The 16,001-nt window shown below is 36.3% G+C and overlaps 1 pseudogene; it reads right to left on the bottom strand.

Annotated features, from left to right (window-relative positions):
• The window catches only part of LOC149579442 (floricaula/leafy-like protein pseudogene), a 59,903-nt pseudogene extending 46,751 nt beyond the window's left edge, over nt 1-13,152 (bottom strand).
• Nucleotides 13,153-16,001: the final 2,849 nt, after the last annotated feature.

Raw genomic sequence — 16,001 nt, 5'->3', positions numbered from 1 at the left:
AATTCCTAGTAGATTCAAAGATATCCCATGAAAAATAAAATGAAACTTCTTGTGGTCCGGTACTAAAGAACGAGCTAGGATGAGTTTGGTAAGTTGGGAATTTTTTTTCATCTTAAGGACCTCGGAGGATTAAATTTAAGAAGGATTGGACATATGAATAAAACCCTCCTGTTCAAAGTTAGTTGGAGATTGACAAATTCAACAAGTAATTGATGCAACATTGTGAGGGCCAAGTACCTTGGAGGAGATTCATTTCATCATATCCTATGGACCCAAGCTCTCCCCTAGGGTTTTAAAATTTGGAATAATGGAATAATAGTGCACACCCAAAAAATTATGAAGATACGGTGCCATTGGATTATTGGGAATAGTAACAACATTGATTTCTATGATGACCAATGGATCCAAGATTACCCACTCAAGCATACTAAATTCTTCCTATTGGATGAGACGTACACTAGAGCTTATGGATCTAGGAACCAAAACTATATCACCTCTGATCACCAATCGTTTGGAATCTAGCACCATGCTCTTGTGGGGATGGGTTTTGCTCTAGAATTTCAAAACCTATTGAATAATTAAAACCTATTGAATAATTATAGGATCCCTCTCATCCTTGTTGAAGATTCCATGGTCTGGAAGCTTACTCACTCAGGGAACTTCACAATGAAGTCAACATACCTATGTTGCCTTTGGGGGTGGGGGTGCAGGGAGACTGGAGAAAGGTGTAGCACCCGTAGATCCCTCCAAAGAATTTTTTTTTTTTTGGTGGACAACTTTACATGGATCTATCCTTATGACAGACAATCTTCAAAGTTGAGGATGTCAGCTTGCAAACTGTTATGTCCTATGTCTTTAGGATGCGTACTCTATATCAAACCTTTTTATTCACTACCCTTTTTCCTTAGAGGTATGGAGGGAGGTACTTGCATTATGGAGAATCCAATGGTGTGCTAATGAAGGTATACAATATTTTGTTCATTGGAATGGCCCATCTTCCCACCCGTACCTAAATAACTTATGGTTAATAATTCCTCCTTATGTTTCATAGAAAATCTGGAAGGAATGGAGTAACAAAATGTTCAAGGATAAAGCTACTACTAGTCTAGGGGTGATGCAATAGGTTATTAGACTCCTAAAGGAATGTAGTGGAATCTAGCAATGGAAACCTCTCTTGAAGCCCCTAGGTAGACTTGATAGGCAATGAGCTTTTGCTTGGGGAGTGGGACATATGGTGGCACAGTTTGATAACTCCAAAGCCTTGTCTAGGAAGAATATGATGTGGAATTTGCCCCATAAATCATGGTTTAAGCTTAATTTTTATGGCTCAACCATTGTGGGAAGTTCTACTATCGGGGGTGTTTTACACAATTCTATAGGGAAAATGATTATTGGTTATTCTAAAAATTGGGAGGGTGGCTCAAATAATGAAGTTGAAGCCTTGGATCTTCTATGGGGATTGAGACTTGTGAGGAAACACATAATTAGTAGGTTGATGGTTGAGGGGGATTCGATGCAAATTATCAAAGCCGTTAAAGAGGACAGTCAGAATTGTTGGGTGATCAAGGTGATAATTGAGGAAATTTGTAAGATGATGGAGGAATACTGGGGAATCTAGGTGGATCATATTTATTGTGAAGGTAATGGTGTAGTAGATGAGTTTGCTAATTTCAAACATAGTGTCACGAGGTTAAATGAATGGGAAGACATTAGGCTAATTCTATCATCAACTAAACTATTGATGAAATGAGAAATTACTTCTAACACTATCATATGAATTATCACACCAAGTGGCATGTTTTCAAGTTTCCGTGTGAGTGGGAAAGTAAAGGGATTCATAAAGGTTATGTATGGAAAGATTATATGTGGATTTTCTTTTATGATCTCCTTGCCGTGAATCTTATTTATTTTCGCAAAAGGATGAAGGTAATGGATTTTCTTATATTCAAAAATCTAATTGTAAAAGACAATAATGACACCTCACTCATACCCCATTACATTCACAACTAGAGTTGTGTGATTATGGAAAGAAAGGGACAATTCACACGTGCCAGGGAAAGAGATTTTTTTTGGCTTCAAAAAAACTTATGGTCTTATGATGGCTTTATACTACCTCTAATTTTACATCTTGAGTATATTTTATTTAACTTGTAAAAATTGTCTTACCTACAACTCAACAATGTTAGAAACTTTAGAGGAATTGGTGGAAAAATCGAAAGAGTTGGTGTTTGAGTTGTGTGGTGGTATGAGCACCAATGATCATATTGAACCTATAGGAGTAGAGGAGTACATTCATAAAAGTGAAGTGATGATAGTTTATCTACAGGAGGGTGGCCTATTACCCTTTATGGAAGGGATGATAAAACATTAGGAAAAGATCTCTGTGCAGTACTTCAATTTGTGGAATGATAGAAGGGTGGCTGTCAATCGGATGAGTTTTGAAATCACTGAAGATCTTATTGATAGGGTCGGTGAGTTTCCCATGGGTGGAAAGAACTAGTGCAAATAAGCTCACGTGAATGATGAAACCAGCCTATAGAAATTCTTCAAGTTTAATGAAGAACTAGTTTGTATGCGAGGTGGGTTTTCCAAGGAACACCTCTCTAAGCCCTGGGATTTCATCTTCTATGCTTTTACAAGATACATAACTTTGGAGGACCAATTTTAGGTACTATATTTTTACAATTTCCCCATCCTCAACCATTTTAGATATTTGGATCAAATTTCTTTTCCGTTCCTTTTATTGAATTCTTTGGAAGATAGTATTTTCAAGGCTAGGAGAAAGGAGGGAAAACCCTTTTACTTCATCCACTAGGGTTTAATGAATAAGTTGTATACCCATCACCTTGCCCACAATCTACCACTCTTGGTTAACCCTCTAGCTACTACTAATCCCCAAGCCTCACTTGACCCTGGACTTGGGACTAGCCATAAAAAAAATCAAGAAAACCCCCAATCCTAAGGTCAAAATTAGTCTCATAGACTTTGAAACTGATACTAGGAAGTAAAAATAGAGTGCTTGTAGATCTAGTAAATACCTCCAAATGGAGAAGTTTAAGCCCCATCCCAAAAAGGTCCTCATCTCAAATTCTACTAAAAGTGACATTAAACCCCCCAAGAGGAAGAAACCCCACAAGGATATTGGAAAAAAGTATGGCTCCAACCATCCCAACCCCTCCCATATTTATGAAACCATGGAGCTTCACCCTTCCTAGGATAGAAGCGGTGGTGAAGATATTATTTCCCTAAGGAAGGAAAACCCTAAAGTTACGGGGGGGGGGGGGGGGGAGAGGAAAGTATAGCCATGATTAGAGTTATTGTAAGGCTTGGCTTGACAGGCTTGAATAGTCAATGAAGGATTTGGAAGATAATCATACTAGCATCTACTAAGGACTTGAAACCTTGGCTGAGCTCTCCACTAAAGTGATGCATTCCATGGCTAGCACCTTGTACTTTCTTCAGATGAACAAGGACGTGAAGAACGTAGGAAAGGAGAGTGAGATTTTGACCCACACTATATATGGCTTCCTGGTGAAGGACTAGATGAAGACCCTCCTGGACAAACCTGTCAAGGAGGAGGGGGTAATTGGGGACAAGGATGGTCCTAAGGTAAAGGATGTGGAGGAACTAGATAAGGAGGAGGGCAATTAGCCCAGTTGGCTATTTTTCTTTATGCTTTAATGTTGTCGTGTAATTTGAACTTAATGCCCTATAAGGATTTTTATTGTTTGTATAAGTTTAATAGATGGACTGATAGTAGTAGTATGGTGTTTTACTACTGGAATACTTTTCCTGTTTATATGCTTGATCATAGTAGGACTAATGTTGTTAGGGTTGCTTTAGATTATGTTATTTTTTTGAAGTATAAAACTGATATTGGTTAGATGATAGGAAGGTAATCTCTGATTGATCTTTCATCCTTTTTGTACTTTGAGGTTAGCCCCCCATGTCTTTTAACTGCTATCTATATACTTCAAAAGCTTAGAGATTAGCCATAAAGTAAATGCAAATGAGAGGAGGATATATAAGAACCCAAGTCATTTCTTAACACCACAAAGCTAATACCTCAAAGTAGAAAAAATTTAAAACTTAGACTTCACAATCTGATTTGGTCATCAAGAACCAAATAAAGCTAGAATATTTAAAAAATAAAAGAACCTTTGATCGATATAACTACTAGGGGATGAAAATATTCACCTTTATTTTAGAGCAAATAGATTTTGTATACAAGGAACAACATACTTTTAGCTAGATTTCTAAGTTATTTGGTGAAGGAAAAGAATAACATAATTATGCATATTGTTAAAATGGACATTATCTTTCTAGGTGTAAATGTGTGGTTTAAGTAGTATAAATTGAGATATAAATGTTTATAGAATCATATAATTAATTTCATTATAATTTATAAGGAAAATAATAACTAGCTTATCTATAGAAAAGATTAAGAACTTGATAAATTCTACTGAAAATTATATCTAATTCTTAAAATGTATTAGATTAGGAACTTGTATTAGGAAAGTGATCATAGAAATTATTTGGTTTTTGAAAAAGATTGAATGTGTTGTCAAGAAAAAGACTATATTAGATGTATTTCTTATTAAAAAATATATTTGAATGGTTGTTTGAGGCCACTCTTGAAATACCAATATAGTGTTTGTGTATATAAAACAATAGTTTGTTAAGGTGTAACTATGTAATCTCCACAACTAAATCATAAAATAAAGCATTTATATCTCTTTGGGGTAAATTCATAGCCTTAATTAAAACCACTATACTAAGATTCTTTACAAGATTAGATAATATAATAGTACCCAATACTTTATTTGAGGATTTATTTGAGAATATATTTTTCATAGTCTTAAAATATCTGAGTTTTTATTTTATCGACCCATTTCTCTCACTCCACTTTCCACTTCCTTCATTCTTAACCCATATTTACATTGTTAATAATACTAATACCAAGATGTACACAAAGGTATAAGGTATGTGGTAAAACCAATTCCTAAGTCCTTCGACCATATTTCTTGCTCTTTTTTTCATCTTGCATTAGACAATACAAATTAATAATCTCCAACCCATTTTTCTTCAATCATAACTTTTTAAGATTTATATATTTTCCTCTACCAAAAAATGCATAATCCTTAATTGATATCTTTTACCTTATTTCTTATATTTTTTAGTCTTCTAAAAAATATTTAGATGGTGATCCAATTTATTCCTCAGTTAGTAGATCCCTAAAATTGAGATCGATAGATCATCAATTGTATAGAAAAAAACTAGTAAAAGGATAAAGCAATAGATATGGAACTCATGAATATCAATTAAGTAAAATGGTTTATAATTTGAATGAGAACTATATAGAAAAAATAAGGTAACCTGATAAAGCAATTGAATGCATACCAGAGAACAAAGAAAATTAAACAATTTGAACTTATAAGTAGGACTTTCATCAAGTAGAGAGAAAGACCAAAATCAAAGAATGCGTAGGAAAGATTTGATTAAACAAATTAAATAAACAGATTCTCACATTTCTAGTCGAGTGGAGAGTTGGCTTCAGAACTATCAATTTTATTTATCGTGGAATGTTCCTAAATATACACTAGCAATCTATTTTGAAGTTTGAGAATACTGGCAAATTTTAATAAGTTTGCCTTTATGCCTGTAAATTAAATTCTCTTGATGTTATGTAAAGCCTTATAAATAAATCCTCTTCATAGATATACAGTAAGAAGAGCATTATATAAGAACAATGACGTCCCTCCATATTTTGCATCCATCTCTATTAGAATGAGCTTCTCCTCTACCTCAAATAGTTATTTCAAATCGCAAGGTGTTTCATATGGAGGATAATAAAATGAGAGCAATGACTAGAAGGATAGTAACTTTAACCAATTTTGGGGTGAGCGAAAAGTAGAGGAAGGTTTAAAATTTAAATTTATGCCCATCTACCAAATGTCTCTATTAATGAGAAATTGGAGTCAGAGGAGTCAGAGCTGGGCCTACTTTAGCCACTCGAAGTGGTCAAAGCTTCGAGTGTGCTAGTTAAGGTCGGGGTTCTATGGAGGGGGGCTTCCTAAGAAATAAAGTAGTGAGCGATGAGATTTTTTTAGGAATGTTTACAAATGAATGGTTTCATGGATAATAAAATGTATTTTTGAATTCCTAAACTAAGGAAGTTTGGAGGATTTTACATTTAAAATATCAAATTAAAAAAATTAAAAACTTTCTTTTCTTTTCAAAATTTCTTTTATTTGTTGACATGTGGCACATAGTTTTCCTAATTTGGTGGGGCCTGGTCCCATTTTCACCCACTCAAGTTATGAGGGCTAAAATATAGGGGCTCCTATTTTGATGGAAATGATTCTAAATAATCCTTTAGCCTCCAAGGAAAAATCTCATGAGAACTCTATTTTATTAGAAGTAGAGCCCAAGCCCCCCTCATGAGACCCTGCCTAAGCCCAGCCAATTGAAAGAAATCTTGGAAAGAAAATAATCTATAAGGGATAATACTAGGTTCTGTTTCAATGAATTTTATAGATTTTAATCTTCAGAATTGATGCGCCGTGTGAAGAAAATGGCAAGATTTTCATTGAACGACCGAATTAAGTTATAAATCTGTGTATGATGTTGGGTGTGTGTAAAAAGAATGTAGTGTATGAAAACTTTTGCATGCACAAGCTAGTGATAGACCAAATCATGTTGGAAAATTGAATACTATAGTCATTTATTAGGAGTTTAAAATACTATATGATAAGATATCCAGATTTCTTTATGATTGAATACATCCATAGTTGGATTAATACCTATCTTCAAGGAAACAAAAATGTACCAAGATGATGGAACTTGTATCAATTTCTCTCATTGAACTGAAATGCAACATATATATTTTAATATGCAACCCAGAATTAGTCCTTATGGTTAGCTTGACCATTCCTTATAGTAGACGTATGGGAATACATTCCTATATAAAAATTTGTGTTTTATTTTTTCCCTTAGCAACCACCTCTATAAATGCAACTACAACTAGAATGTCATTGATGTGTATGGTAAATCATGCAAGATCTTTAACGTACGGATTATCATTATATTTCTTGAAAAATCTTGCAATGATGTGCTCTTAGCTATCATTGTATTGCCTTACCATTTAATTATCCTTGCCTGGCATATATAGGACACAACTACCCTCCCACAAAATCATCCTACCGTACATGAAAAGTATAGAAAAAGGACAGAAAAATGCATGATACATACATCCCATAGACCCATCTGGATGCATCTACAGTCATTCTGTATCCTTTCCTGGGTGTCTTGTCAGCATTTCTGACAGATGCTTCATTGAAGTGACAATTTTTATTATTAATTATGCAGTTGTATAGATGCCAAGTGATGGAGTTATGGTGGAATTGTCATCGTAGACTACTTTTGTATGAATTCATACCATAAAAAGCAACCTCATTAGATGTCATTTCATGGGCCTATTAATGTTGTATCAAGTTAGATAACTATTTATGTACCTTTGATTAGCCATTTCTGTTACTTCATTGTAGAATCAAATATTTGAAATGAGTTAGCCATTGTTGTTACTGCATCCTAAGACATAATCAATAAAACAACTTTATCTTCCTTTAATGTATCCTTTCCTTCACACGATTGCCATATGTTATAGTTTAATGTTCCTTCGATGTGGAGATAGGATTACTATTTGTCAGAAGAAATAGTCATCGCATAATCGCAAGGGTTTGAAATGAAGTGAAAGTTTAAATTGTGAAGGTGCAAAAAGCAATCATGTAGTTAAGATTTAAACCTTCGCATCATCGCAAGAGTTTATGATTAACTCAAGGTTACAATAGAAAAGTGGTGAAAGCTTGAAATTTCAATATGTCAAGGTTTGGTTGTGGTCAAGATTTTGTGGTTGCAAAGCTACAAAGAAAGGTGAGAGTTAAACTTAGTATGATTACTAGAAGTTTGGAGGTGCAACACAGTTTAAATGCTTTAAGTTGCAAAGTGGCAAGGAACTGTTTATCACATCATCACATGGTTTCATAGACAGTTAAAATTTTGAGTTGCAACATTGTGAAAAGAAGTAACAATTAAGGAAAAGGGTTTAGCGTAATATCACACAGTTAAAGCAAACATCATGTCTGATGGTTATAAAGAAGTGATAAGGTGATTGTCTCAAGCATCGCAATATCACAAGTAAAAAGAGTGTTAAGTCCAAAACTATAGTGGGGATACAAAGTAGTAAACAAATAGGTCATCTCCAGATAATAGAAGTTAGAATGTTAGAGTGGTAAACAATTATGAAGCAGCAATGGAGCATGGAAATAAGTGAACGTAGTTTTGCAAGCCCATGTTTTCAATAAAGAAATGAAGTTGCAAAGTAGCGATTAAAGGGAATCACATTGTCGCGATCTTAAACTCACTGATATGAAAAAGGTAGTGAAGTTGCAAAATAGCTAAGATAGCCCTCTTTGCATGATCGCAACTGGGGATAAGTAAAGAAAGAAAACCATTGTGAAGAAGCGACAAAGAGGTCATCGCACCATCACAATGCTTAGTTTCTAAACATATAAAAAAATTTCAACGGCCATCTTTGAGATGGAAGGAAAAGTATGAGATGGAAACATGGATAATTTAAAAAAGTGGAAATGTCACCAGCTTTTCAAGGACTTCAAGGGTTTGGGTTTTAAAGCCATCCTTTAATGCCATGCTCCCTTTTGGAGAGATCAATAAATTCTAAGAAGCACAAAGATTTTCATTACTAGTTGCATGATTGTTTGATATTTTAGAGTACAGACAGAGTTGCAAAGTGAATTCAAGTAGATTTCCAAAATCCAACATTCAAAATAGTTGAGATTATTTCACAAAAATAGCATAGAAAGGAGTATTGATAGCACAAGTCGTAATTGAAGAATCTTCTTCAAAAGCAAAAAACCCTAGCCCATTTTTGGATGAATGGATGTAGATTGTTGGTTATAATCTCTCACTATCTTACAACTTAAAACCTTTTAAGCCAAAAACAAGTTGTGATCATGCGATGTTTAATGAATTGCTCCTTCACGACCCAAAAATGAAGGTCAACATTAACACCTGCGATGTTGTAATGACCATTAGCTTGACTAATTCGCACCTTCACATCCTCCAAAATAGTTAATGTTCATATTGGAGTGATGAAGTGACAAAGACAACTATGCAAGATCATGACTTAAAACATGTTAGAGGCGAGACCTAAAATATGAAAAATGAAAATGTGGTATCACTATAATTTATGACAATATCATGTATTTAGTGATTGAAAAGGAGGAGATATTGAAAACACATAATAGTTTCATCTATATTCTCATTATGTAATCTGATTCATTTATATGACATGTGTTGAATCTTTTCAAGCAGCTTCAATTTTATAAAAAATGCATTACAGTTTCATCCATAATTGGATATTGTTATCGGGCAGTTAGGTTAGGGTATTACCAAAATTGCATTATAGTTTCATCCATATTTTTATATTGTTAATCAATCATAATATCAAAATGCATAACAATTTCATCCATATTTTTATATTGTTAATCAATCATAATATCGAAAATGCATAACAATTTCATCCATATTTTCATGCATAGTTTGTAGTTGAAATAAAAAAATGGAAAAAAGTCACTACATTTTTGTGAATTTGAAAAAAAAAGAAGTTTCACTTTGTTTTGTCTTTTTTCCATTTTGGATGGAGATTAGCCTATCCTGTTGAAATAGGGATACATCAAAAACTTTGGTCATTCATTTAATTTTCTATATCCCTAAGTCCTTTGATTATTTTCATATTATAAGTCTCAACTCTAACATGTTTTAAGTTGCAATCTTGCAAAATATTCTTGGTTGCTCCATCACTCCATTATGATCACCAATAGTTTTGGAAGCTACGAAGGTGCGAAGCAGTCAAGATAAAGGTCATTGCGAGATCGCAGTTGTTGAGGTTAACCTTCAAGTTTTGGTTGCAAATGAGTGATTCAATAAAGATCACATAATAATGGCTTGGTTCTGGCTTAAAAGATTTTAAGTTGCAAATTTTTGGGAGATAGCCATGGTGGTCAAGTATGGAAGCCATTGTAGCTTCGCAGGTAGTTAAGAGTAACTTGAGATTGTAGCTGCGAAGTAGTGTAAGCCTATCATTGCAGCTTCACAGGGTTAAATGGAAAATTAAAATTTGTAGTTGTGAAGCCGTGAAAGATATAAAATAATAGTTAAGTTTAGGGTTATCGCTTCATCACATATAATTAAGTTCAATCCATGGTTAAGGATGTGAAACAGTGATATATGTTCATCACACCATTGCGAGGTTTGATTATGAGTTAAAATATTAAGTTATGAGTTTGTGAAAATAATAAGAAAAACTAAAAGCTAAAGGCTATCACAACATTGCAAGACTTAAGTTGCAGTTAATATTTTTAATTGTGTAGCTATGAAATGAAGTGGCAGTCAATCAAAATAGTGATCGCAACATCGCAGGGTTAAGAAGAGCTTTGTGTTTGGCACTTGTAAATAGGCAACAAGGTTGATATTTGAGCCATTACAACATCACAGATAAACAAGATGTTAGGTCTTGGTCTTTGGTTAGTAAATTGAAGTGGTGATCAACTACAAAGCCATGATAAAGCATAGAATGAAGAGATCATATTTTAGCAAGCCTAAGCGGTCAATAGGGAAATAAGCTTGCAAAGAAGCGAACAAGAGAAAGAGAAGAATCACAAGCATTAAACCATAATCAGGGAAATAAGTAGGTGCGAAGGTGTAGAAGTGAGTTACTTTTTCATTCACCCATTAGTGGTAAATTGGTTTTATGTAAACGAGATTTCCCTTAGCTAGAGAGATTTACTATAGAGAAGTTCTCAAAGATAATGGAATAATATCTTTGTTTGATTGGTTAGTGCTTATGATTTGATCCTTGTTTTAGAGATTGTTACCACATATTTGAAAGGGTTTATGTTAACATATTTCTTCTTTTGTTCTAATGTTCTTGAAAAGTTTAGTAAGAAGAAAGTATTAGTAAAACTAATGTGATGAAGATCAAGGCATGTGAAGTTACACAGTATTTCTTAGATGTCCATAGTGGGTACATGCCAATTTATAGGGGTTTGGATGATAATTTGTGTTGGTTATAAATGATTAGTTAGTGCCAAGTACTATTGTATCATATTTTAGATTGCTCATGTTTTTTATTAGATAAATAGGTTTTACAGGGAACCTGAAACCCAAGAGTTAAAACATAAAAGGTTGATAATAAGCATGAAAGCCCAACCAAAAAGTAGAAGATCAAAGGCTGTTAATAAGCAAGAAGCCCAACCTAAATATATAGTTCTGAGAAAAGACCAGGAAAAAAGACAAATCCATAGCCTAAAGCTAGAACAAAAAGCCAAAAGACAACTAGAAACAAAAGGACAGGCGAGAGTTATTCCTCGTTCTTTCGCTCTAGCACTTGCATAACCTAACCAGCCTCAAAGGCCAGTTGCTTCTCCTCTGCTTCCAGCTATTGCACCCTTTGGCTCCCTTGGTCCTGATCAGGAATGGAGATGTCCCTTGCAGAGTCATCCTCCGTTCTGGATTCATCCCTATCTTTTCCTTCCTCATCTTCCTATGTATCTCTGTCTTTTATCCATCCCATGAGGGAGATGATGTTGTTATTAATGGAGCTCAACAAAGAGAACATCTAATTGGCAAGGTTTTGATTGTAGTTCTCCAAGTTTTTTATCCTTTTTTCTGCCAGGTTGAGCTTGTCAGCTGATTCCATCCTCTTGTTAGCATCCATCCCTTTTCTTGTTGCCTTAATATGTTTCACCTGATCTTTGACCTCCTCTAGCTTGTGGAAAAGCCATTTGATTGATCTAAAGTTTTCAATGATACTTTTTCGAGCATTATTTAAGAGGTTCATCCCTATCTCCCTAGCTCTGTCTGAAATTGCCACAATCACTGGGTCAATGAGCTCTTCCAGCCTCTGTTCTTCTTGATTTTCCACAAGGATTTGGGGGTTCATGGCTTCCCTAAAGATGCCCATCTTTGAAGTCTTGACATTGAAGTTTATCCACACTTCCTCCTATCCTTGGTTTGCACTTCCCCTTCTTCGTACCCAAATTTCTCTTCTTTCTGCTCCTTAGGTTGGAGATGGATAGGAGACAGGGGCAACACAGACGTCTCCTCAAATTGTGAGCACACTTCCTCCCAACTCTCCCTCCTGCGTTTCTTCCTTCCACTTTCCTCCTTTATTTCCTCCTGCACCTCCTTAACCACCTCCTCAGACTCTAGATCCTCCTCATCATCACTGTCTCCCTCCTCAGCCTTCTTAAGAGGCTTCTGCTCGAGATCCCTAGGGATTTTTTTGCTTGGGGTTATGGGGGTGGGCAATTTTTTAGTTTGGTTAGTCACAACTTTCCTCGAAGAAGAGATCCCTCCTTTCTCAGAGTTGAGGCTCTGAATTTCATTAGAGTTAGAGGAGTAACTAGAACTACCAAACTCCACATTCTCTACCTAAGGGGATGCAATGCTTATAGTTTGGGCCTTGAAGTGCTCATGGATAAGAAACAACAACCCCTCGTGTAGAGCCAAGTTTACAATGGGCTTCTTTTTGAAGCTGTCCACCACCTTACTCATTGAGGTAAACAGATAAAAAGGAAAGGAAATTTTGGCATTATGCCAAAAATGATTCAGAATGACAAAGTGGTGGGTATGAGCCCTATCAAACCTAGGGTCCAAAGTTATATACTCAATAACAACTTTCATAACATACCTCCACCACTTCTTCATGGAGTCAGGGACATAGTAGGTGTCAATCTTTTTCAGCTTCTTCAATTCCTTCTCACTTTCCGCAAAGTCCCTAACCGCATTAGCCGAGAGCTTCTTATCTCTGAAGAATTTGAAACCCTCGATAGGGATTTTAGTGATAGTTGCAATCACCTCCTCCATTATATGGAAGTAGATATCATTCATCTTCACCCTACCATCCTTCCAGGACCCCACCATACTTTTGGTCACCTCCTAATCAAATACATGTAGCTTCATGATATAATTGGTAACCCCACCCTCTTCAAGATTTTCCCATACTTTTGGCCTACTCCTCCATTTCTCAAAATCTCCCACCGGCTCCTTTCTGCATCTCTCGCCAACCATTTTCGCAAACTTCACACCTTCTTTACTCATGTGCTCCTCACTCTGTAACTAATATGGACTATCAAGAGTAAGCAAATAATAGAGAAAGATAACCCTGCTATTTCCCCAGAAGTGATTGTGAAGAATGACCCACAAAGCGTGCCAGTTAATCAATAATAAGATACTACATTTACAATTTCCCATGCTTCTATTATGAAAAGTACCCTTGTTTCTTAACTCCTTCATATCCATAATTAAGGCTTGATTTTGTCCATACTTCCTTGGATTTTATCCAAGTTGATTAGATTTTTAATGTCCATTTGCATACAGGTTCCAGGAAGCCAGGTCATTTTTTGGTTTGTGCTGACCCCTATATTCGCGAACCTGTCGGCAATTGGGTTTGCTTCTCGAAAAATATGAGTGACGTGGATTTTATTAAATTTGGCTAGGGTCACTCGAGTCTCATCAATAAGATTTGCTATCGTCCATGATGGATGTGAGTTGCCATTGATGCACTTAATAGTGTTATTCGAGTCCCCTTGAAGCCATAAATTGGTAACCCCAATTTCAAAAGCTAGTTTTACTGCATTGCACGCGGCATTGGCTTCCACAAAGTGATTTGTTTGGAATCCTAGTGTGAGAGAAAAAGCCGCAATACTATCTCCATTTTCATTCCTTATCACACCTCCACTACCCGACGATCTAGGGTTGCCCTTGGAGGCTCTGTCGAAGTTGGCTTTGTGCCAGCCTTTAGGGGGGAGAAGCCACTTGGCTTCTTGTCTTTTCCTCGCTTTGTCTTTTTCTTTCTCCTTTTTCCTGCCTCCTATCTCAAAATCTCCTCCCTTCCTCATAGAAATTTTTTCCTTTACATTACTGAAAATTTTCCTCCCAACAACTAAAGCTGGCTCCTCCCTATCTCTGAAAATCCGATTGTTTCTCTCCTTCCATATGCTCCAACAAAAATGGGGCAGGATCCAAGAGCTAAATTCCTACAAGGTAGATCCATTGAACATACCACTCCAATAATAGAAGATGTCCAGAAGGTTAGAAGGAAAGCACCAAAGATGGCCTAATCCTTGGTGAGGACACCACAAACTATTCCAAAGTAAGAATAGTGAATGAACATATGGTTGCCTGTCTTCGACTCTTCTTTACACAAAACACATCTGCTGCGCATGATGTGACCTCTTTTTATGAGATTTTCCTAGGTGAGATTTTTGTCTTGAAGAGCCAACCAAAAAAACATGACTTTAGGAGTGAGGCCAGGGAACCAAGCTCTCAACCAAGGTGGAGACTCTTTGAAGCTCCATAAAGCAGAGTACCCAGAGGCAACCAAATAGAGCCCATTGGCATTATCCATCCATACCAGTTCATCCTTATTGTTGGTAAGGGATAAGGAATGAAGCATGATCATGATTGGTTTGAGGTCCTCTGAGATAATGGAAAGGTCCTTGCACCCCTGTTTAGTTCTGTAGTTGCTAACTTTGTGCCCATAAAGGTTGATGCACTCATTGGCCCATAGTCCATAGCTGGGGTTGTTCAAAAGGGGGCCCTAAGATAGCCAATAGTCCAAATAGAATAGAATGTTCTCCCCATTACCTAGCTTCCAGGAGACTCTTGAATTAGCCAAATTCTTGGCTTTTAAGATACCATTCCAAACAACAAAGCCTCTTGGGATATCCTCACTGAATAGGGTGAACTGAATAAAGGGCCTTTTAATATACTTATTAACCACTGTGTCTCTCCATTCCCTCATGCTACTAAAGATGCACCAAATTTGCTTTGCTAGGAGGGCCTTATTGAGGTGAGTGAGCTTCCTGATTCCCAGACCTCCTTTCTTCTTGGGGAGGCAAACTTTGTCCCAAGAAACAAGGGGGTACCTTTTTTTCGTTCCAGTTCTTGTCCATAAAAAATCCCTTTGGATTTTCTCCATCCTCTTGGTATAATTCATCGGGATGGTGAAAGGGTTCAGAGCGTATATCAAAAAGTTTTGGAGTATGGATTTGACTAGTTGACATTTTCCAGCTTGGCTAAGAATGCCACCTTTCCAGCTAGCTAGCTTCTTACTGAACCTATCCATGATGCTACTCTAGAAGGAGTTAGAAGGGGTCATTCCCAAGGGGAGACCAAGGTAGGTAGAAGGAAGCTTCCCCACCTGAAACCTGAGGATTCTAGAGATTCTCTTATGTCTTTCCTCCAAAGTATTGATAAAGAAAACATAGCTTTTATCCCAATTGATGAGTTGCCCCAACCCTCTAGAATAGGTGTCCAAAGTGTCTTTCATAGCCTTAGCCTCCTTGACTGAGGCCTCTCCACCCATAATAGGGTCATCAACAAATTGCTGGTGCAAAAAGGTGGTGCATTTGGAAGAAGGTTTAAAACCTTTGATCCTCCCTTCTTTCTTATTCTTCTCCATGAGTCTGGCAATGCATTCCGCCAGAATAATAAAAAGTATAGGTGATAGAAAATCCCCTTGATGTAGGTCTCTTGTAGGTTTGAAAAAATCAGAGGGGGATCCATTCACTAAAATAGCTAGAGAAGGGGTGATAACTAGCTGAGAGATTAGTTTACATGAATTGTCATTAAAGCCAAAAGCCTTCAACACCAACTCCAAAAAAGACTAATCTACTCGATCGTAAGCTTTGGGCATGTCAAGTTTGAGTAACATCCCTTCTCTCTTTCCAGCTTCCATAGACTGAATCACTTCATGCACCATAATAATCAAATCTAAAATCTACCTGCCCAGGACAAGACCAAATTGATGCTAGGAAATTATCAGGGGGAGAAGCTTTAGCAGCCTTGAAGTGAGCACCTTTGAGATGATCTTATAAAATGAGTTGCATAAACTGATGGGTCTGAATTTATCTAGT

Source organism: Cupressus sempervirens, chromosome 1, assembly GCF_028749045.1.
Source record: "Cupressus sempervirens isolate cs-2001-9-10 chromosome 1, ASM2874904v1, whole genome shotgun sequence".
NCBI classification, from domain to species: domain Eukaryota; kingdom Viridiplantae; phylum Streptophyta; class Pinopsida; order Cupressales; family Cupressaceae; genus Cupressus; species Cupressus sempervirens.
Note: the sequence above shows the minus strand (reverse complement) of the source record. Positions and strands in the feature narration are given on the sequence as shown.